This window comes from Nansenia antarctica (genome assembly GCF_963989245.1).
Source record: "Nansenia antarctica genome assembly, chromosome: 6".
Taxonomy (NCBI): domain Eukaryota; kingdom Metazoa; phylum Chordata; class Actinopteri; order Argentiniformes; family Microstomatidae; genus Nansenia; species Nansenia antarctica.
The window spans coordinates 71,653,003-71,660,502 of NC_137676.1; the positions used below are offsets into that span (position 1 = coordinate 71,653,003).

Below are 7,500 nucleotides of genomic sequence, written 5' to 3' on the forward strand. Positions count from 1 at the left end.
GGTGATGCTCAACACAGGTGAGATGATGCTCAACACAGGTGAGATGATGCTCAACACAGGTGAGATGATGGTCCTTTAAGCAATATCACACTCGAGGTCGTGGTGTTATACTGAATATCAGCACGGCTGTGATTCGGTCGTAGGTACGAGGCCGCAGGCCTCCGAGTGTGATATGATATCGAGTGTGATATTGCTTTTATACGACAGTTCTACAGTAATAAGTGACAGCAGATTATGATTTGTTTGTTTATTTAATCGTTTATTTTGGCTCCGTCAACAAAAAATAGTTCCGCAACTGGACTGTTGCCTAGTAACCTGAACACAAACATCTGCAGGCTAGCTACTTTGTATTAACGGTGATTTCGGAGTGATACATCTAGTTAAAAGTCCCAGTGCTGTTATACTGTATATCAGCACTCATGGAATGCCTCTTGTCCAATCAAATTACTTGGTCGGAACTAACTGTTGTATAATTGTTTTTATCTTCACACGTGCTTGTGTGCATGCACATGTCAACGTGTGTTTCCCGTGCCAATAAGGCCCTTCAAATTGTAAATTGTCAAATGTATGTCAAGGGGACTGAAATGGTCATACTACCCTATATTACCATATATACACTTTAATAGCCTATACTGTATATTACAGTATATATATATACACTCTAATACCCTATATTACCCTATATATACAGCAGTGGCGGGCGGTGCATTTCACACCTAGGCCTTCAGTGATGTCCTACCTGAATTATTCCACCTCTTAATACCATCATTATGACGCCATGGCTCTAGAAACTATACATTTAGACAGAAACGCAGTATAACCGGGCGTTGCCATTGTTATTATAGCGGCACCTTGTCTGGGTGTATTCAATTCATTGCATGAAAACGAAAGTTATTTGCCGAACGTTGCGGTCTGTCGATCTCGATAGGAGAACCGTTTCGAGGTTCCATTTAAGGATGGTTATCTTCCTCGTGTTCATACGGTCACGGGGGTGTGTCGTTTTCCATGGTAGCAGCCCGGGAAGTGGTTAGAAGATCGCATTGAAGCCCCACTTACTCACACAACTGAGCCAGGCAACACAACACACATATCTCTATGGACCCCAGGGTCGCTCCGTATGTCTACATCTCTTGCAGAAAACATTAAATGCTTTGTACTCACCAAAACAACTGATTATTTGAACACAAAATCCATCCTCCTTTCTTTCCTCAAGAAGACTTCAATGACTCTGTTGTACAGTTGATCAGTTCCACCAATAAGTCCTTTTACATGGATATCGTCGCTAACGTCTGGGTTCGGCTTGTAGAACAACACCTTCCATCTACACAAATTAGCGAGATCAAGTTTCAGTGTGTTAGCTCCGCCTCCCAATAGTTTGTATCCAATCAAAAGACGTGAAGGGGCTGATCAGGTGCTCCGCCATCCAGAAGGCCCCTTCGTCGGATTTGCTTGGATTTGCTGCCAACTCGAGATCTGACCACGGCACGCCACAGCTCTTTTCTCGCTCACTTTAAATTACATCTGTACTCGCGCCACTGTTGAATCTGCAGGCGGGCAGATTTCTTGGTACCCTGGCAACACATTATGGCTGAATTTGATTGGATAAAAGCTAAAGGCCAGCCCTCCAAATGTCTGGAAGCAGCGCAACCAAGAGGAAAGCTATGAAATGAAGAGAATAGACTACGGGAATAATTTAATACATATTTGTAGAAAAAAAATATAAAAATTAAATGTATATTCTGATGATGTTTAGGCCAGCAGAGAAGGCCTTGCTGGCCCTGACGGCACACCACTGATATACAGTATAATAGCCTATATTATCCTATATATATTAGCCTATGCTACCCTGTATATATACACTATTATAGGCTATATATTAACTTCATTGTCTGGTACTTGTCCTCTGCAATGACAATAAAGTTGAATCTAATCTAGTCTAATACCCTCATAAATAATCTAATCATATGTAATAGATATCAATAGATAATGGTGATGGATCATTTATGTATTTGTGTGTGTGTGTGTGTGTGTGTGTGTGTGTGTGTGTGTGTGTGCGTGTGTGCGTCCGTGCGTGCGTGTGTGTGTGCGTGCGTGTGTGTGTGCGTGTCTGTGTGTGTGCGTGTGCGTGTGCGTGTGTGTGTGTGTGTGTGTGTGTGTGTGCGTGTGTGTGTGTGTGTGTGCGTGTGTGTGTGTAGATTTCCCGTTCCCCTTCGGCTGGGTGGTTGGCTACATCGCCATCTTCGTCGGAGCTGGAATGACCTTCATCGTCCAGAGCAGTTCTGTCTTCACATCCGCCATCACTCCACTTGTGGGTGAGTCACTGTGTGTGTGTGTGTGTGTGTGTGTGTGTGTGTGTGTGTGGACTCTCACAAGTTCTGTATTTACGTCTCCCTGATGAACTTCTCCCTCAGGTTCTCTCCCCCTCTCTCTCTCTCTCTCTCTCTCTCTCTCTCTCTCTCTCTCTCTTTCTCCCTCTCTCTCTCCTCTCCCTCTCTGTCTCTCTCTCCCTCTCTCCCTCTCTCTCCTCTCCCTCTCTGTCTCTCTCTCCCTCTCTCCCTCTCTCTCTCTGTCTCTCTCCTTCTCCTCCCTCTCTCCCTCTCTTTCTCTCTCTCTCTCCTGAACAGTTGTGTAATAGTAGTATTATCAACGAGTAAACAGTCGTTAGGGTTATCTCCTGGGTTATCTCCTAGTAACACACACGCTCCCCACCCCCTCCCCACACGCTCCCCACCCCCTCAACACACCTGGCATCTATTAGCACTCTTTTCTTCCACCTCTGCTGGCCGCTTGGCATCTCCTCTCCAAGGACGCATCAGGACTGCAGAGTCTCTACCTGTCTTCTGTCAGGACTGCAGAGTCTCTACCTGTCTTCTGTCAGGACTGCAGAGTCTCTACATATCTTCTGTCAGGACTGCAGAGTCTCTACCTGTCTTCTGTCAGGACTGCAGAGTCTCTACCTGTCTTCTGTCAGGACTGCAGAGTCTCTACATATCTTCTGTCAGGACTGCAGAGTCTCTACCTGTCTTCTGTCAGGACTGCAGAGTCTCGACCTCTCTTCTGTCAGGACTGCAGAGTCTCTACCTTAGTTTAGTTTAGTATATTTAGCACACATGAAAGGGTGCAAGGAGGGAACGAAGCCCAGAAGGCTTGTACATAGTTCCACATAGTTCCACTCCTGTCAATAGCTAGGTTTCAAGATAACATTAACATTCCTGTCAGGACTGCAGAGTCTCTACCTGTCTTCCACCGGTGTGGCTGTGGTACAAAACCTAGAACCCAAAAGTGTTCTCCGGCTGACCCTGTGGGAGACGAACCCTAGAACCCTACGGAGAACCCTTTTGGGTTTCAAGTGGGAACCCTTTAAAAGAGACAGTCGAGAACCGACTACAGCTGTTGCTGGGGACTAGAGCTGGAAATGAGCCATGTAGGCTAAAGCTAAAGCTGCTCCTTTTACTGCACAGTTAATTAACGGGGACTGTCCACGAAACTATAAACTAATAAACTTAACTAAACCAATTTTGGAAGAGCGTATCTCTACCATTCCCTGCCACCCCCCCCCCCCCTCCCTGCCCCGGTGTAGATGGTGATGCGTGTGTCTCCTCTGTGCAGGCATTGGTGTGATTAGCATCGAGAGGGCCTACCCGCTGTCGCTAGGCGCCAACATCGGCACGACGACCACCGCTATACTGGCAGCCATGGCGAGCCCTGGAGAGACTCTGGCTAACTCGCTACAGGTCAGCTACGCTACACACACACACACACACAGGCACACACACACGCACACACACACACACACTCACACACACATAAATACACACACAGGCACAGACACACACACACACACGCACACACGCACACACACACACACACACGCAGGCACAGACACACACACACACAAACACACACACACACACACATAAATACACGCACAGACACACACACAAATACAAATACATAAATGATCTATCACCATTATCTATTGAGATACCGACATATTATTAGATTATTTATGAGGGTATTAGATTAGATTAGATTCAACTTTATTGTCATTGCAGAGTACAAGAACCAGACAACGAAATGCAGTTAATACGCACACACACACACACACACGCACACACACACACAACCCCCCGCTCTCCCCCTGCCCCCTCGAAAAACACACTTCACTACAAAACACCCTCACGTTTACACAGATCACTACCACTCACTAGCCTCCCCTCCCTCCCTCCCCCAACCCCCTCCCCCTCCGCCTCCCCCCTCCCTCCTACTCCCCTCCCCTCCCCCTCCCCCTCCTCCAGATCGCGCTGGTCCACTTCCTGTTCAACATCTCCGGCATCCTGCTGTGGTACCCCATCCCCTTCACCCGGGTGCCCATCCGGCTGGCCAAGGCCCTGGGCAACATCACGGCCGAGTACCGCTGGTTCGCCGCGGTCTACATCCTGTCCTGCTTCTTCTTCCTGCCCCTGCTCATCTTCGGCCTGTCCATGGCCGGCTGGGAGGCGCTGGTGGGCGTGGGCGTGCCCGTCGTCGCCGTGGTGATCTTCGCCTCGGTGACGAACGTCATCCAGGAGCGTCGCCCCCGCTTGCTGCCGTCGGTACTGCGGGACTGGGAGTTCCTGCCCCTCTGGATGCACTCCCTGGAGCCCTGGGACCGGCTGGTCACGCTGTTCATCCACACGTGCTGCTGCTGCTGCAAGTGCTGCCACCTGGGGGATGAGGAGGAGAAGGAGAAGGAGAAGAAGGAGAAGAAGGAGAAGAAGGAGGGAGGGCACGGAGTGTTGGAGATGTACGATAACCCAGCCATGAGCTCTGAGAGGGAGACGGAGGAGGACGACAGGAGGACCGGCCCGGGAGGTTATAAAGCCACCGAGTTTTGAGGTTATGGTTATGACCCATAACATGTTTATAAGTTGATCTGGTCCTTTATAACATGTTTATAAGGTGATCTGGTCCTTTATAACATGTTTATAAGGTGATCTGGTCCTCTATAACATGTTTATAAGGTGATATAATCCTCTATAACATGTTTATAAGGTGATCTGGTCCTTTATAACATGTTTATAAGGTGATCTGGTCCTTTATAACATGTTTATAAGGTGATCTGGTCCTTTATAACATGTTCATAAGGTGATCTGGTCCTTTATAACATGTTTATAAGGTGATCTGGTCCTTTATAACATGTTTATAAGATGATCTGGTCCTTTATAACATGTTTATAAGGTGATCTGGTCATCTATAACATGTTTATAAGGTGATCTGGTCCTTTATAACATGTTTATAAGGTGATCTGGTCCTTTATAACATGTTTATAAGGTGATCTGGTCGTCTATAACATGTTTATAAGGTGATCTGGTCCTTTATAACATGTTTATAAGGTGATCTGGTCCTTTATAACATGTTTATAAGGTGATCTGGTCCTTTATAACATGTTTATAAGGTGATCTGGTCCTCTATAACATGTTTATAAGGTGATCTGGTCCTCTATAACATGTTTATAAGGTGATCTGGTCCTTTATAACATGTTTATAAGGTGATCTGGTCGTCTATAACATGTTTATAAGGTGATCTGGTCCTTTATAACATGTTTATAAGGTGATCTGGTCGTCTATAACATGTTTATAAGGTGATATGGTCCTTTATAACATGTGTATAAGGTGATATGTATAACACACTTTTAAGGCGTTCTAACTCTCATATAACACATGGTCCTCTATTGTTATATGTTGATGCTTGGTGAACACATCGTTTTAAGGTGTTACGTTGGAATACGTTATTATGTAAATGAAGAAGATAATTTAATGTATTCAAAGAATATGGACCAGGAAATGTATTATGGATGAACGTGTTATCTTTTATAATTTATTACGTTGGAAAGTGTATATATTTAAGTGTGTGTTTTTCCAATCATGTTTCAATATTATTAGCAAGTGTGTAAAAAGAGAATTTTAAAAATAAACGTACCGCAAAAAAATATGGTTGTGGGGTCTGTTTCTGTTTCATATTCACATTTATTTGCATTTGTTCATTGCTCACAATCATGCCAAAGTCCTCAATTCATCATCACCTTCACCCCTCTCTCAAACTCCTACTCTCTCTCTCTCATTTTCTCTCTCTCTCCATCTCTCTCTCTCCCTCTCTCCATCTCTCTCTCTCTCTATCTCTCTCTCCCTCTCATTCTCTCTCTCTCTCTCCATCTCTCTCTCTCTGTCTCTCTCTCTCTCCATCTCTCTCTCTCTCTGAGTTAATCATTCAGCCCATCCCTGTTATCTCCGTGGTCCATCTCTCTATCAGAAGCACATGTTCTCTCTGCCGTTTACAACCAGAGGGAGCGGGTGTTGCATGTGCACCGGGGGTTGAACCATTACATAGTTTTGCATAGGCCATCGCGGCACAATGTGTTAGGTCATCACGCCTTAATTTAGGCTTATTCCTTTGGCCAGTGAACATAGTAATGAATGAATGAATGAATTAATGAATGAATGGACTTTATTGTCATTGCTACAGTACAGGTACCAAACAACGAAATTTAGGAGGGGTGGCTCCCCTGGTGTTAGGAAAGGAAAAAAAAAAAAACTTTTAAAAACATCACAAGAAGGGAAGGAGCTGGTTTACATAAATAAAGGCTATGTACACAATCCACTGTACTATACTGTACAGATAGACGACTAGGGTTGTCATATTGCACAATAGTATTGTTTCACGTTATTTAAAGTGTCACAGTTTGCAGGCTTGAAATGTACATGTTTGTGCCTCAGCACTACACCTGATTTTTTCAGTCCAGCAGCTGCCATACAATCCGTCCAGACTGTCCAGGGCCCAGAACTTAGGTCTTTGCTGTGTTCAGGGCCTGGACGGCCCTGTGGTAGAAGCTGTTCTTCAGTCTGTTTGTCTTTTCGAGGGCAGCCTGGTAAAGTGTACGTGCCCAGGGTGGGTCGGGTCCCTGGAGATCTTGGAGGCCTTCCTGAGACAGCGTGTGTTGTACAGCTCTTCCAGAGAGGGGAGGGGGGCGCCGGTGATCTTCTGTGCTGGTCCTTCCAGACAGGCTAGTGACCAAACTACTAGACCTGGGTCTATCACACTCTATATGTGCGTGGATCAAGGACTTCCTGACCGACCGCCCCCAGAGGGTGCGGGTGGGCCCCCACACCTCCACAGCCCTCAGCCTCAGCACTGGGTCACCCCAGGGCTGCGTGCTAAGCCCCATCCTCTACAACCTCTACACCCACGACTTCACCCCCGTCCACCCCAGCAACTACATCGTAAAGTTTGCAGACGACACCACCGTGGTGGGATGTATCTCGGGGGGGGACGAGGCGGCGTACAGGGATGAGGTAGAGCAACTGAGCAAGCTGTGCAAGGTTAACAACCTGCTGCTAAACAAGTCAAAGACCCAGGAATTCATCGTAGACTTCAGGAGGAAAAAGTCAGAGATCCAGCCCCTGCTCATCGACGGAGAGAGCGTGGAGAGAGTCTCAACCCTCCGATTCCTGGGACACAACA

The 7,500-nt window shown here is 46.4% G+C and overlaps 1 pseudogene across 1 annotated transcript in view; it reads left to right on the plus strand.

The window, feature by feature from the left end:
- The window catches only part of LOC308160921 (sodium-dependent phosphate transport protein 2B-like), a 36,657-nt pseudogene extending 31,780 nt beyond the window's left edge, over positions 1-4,877 (plus strand). Inside the window, exons 18-20 of the transcript in view lie at positions 2,196-2,312; positions 3,610-3,734; positions 4,299-4,877. The product of the transcript in view is annotated as a sodium-dependent phosphate transport protein 2B-like (transcript). The remainder of the gene's footprint in view (positions 1-2,195; positions 2,313-3,609; positions 3,735-4,298) is intronic.
- Positions 4,878-7,500: the final 2,623 nt, after the last annotated feature.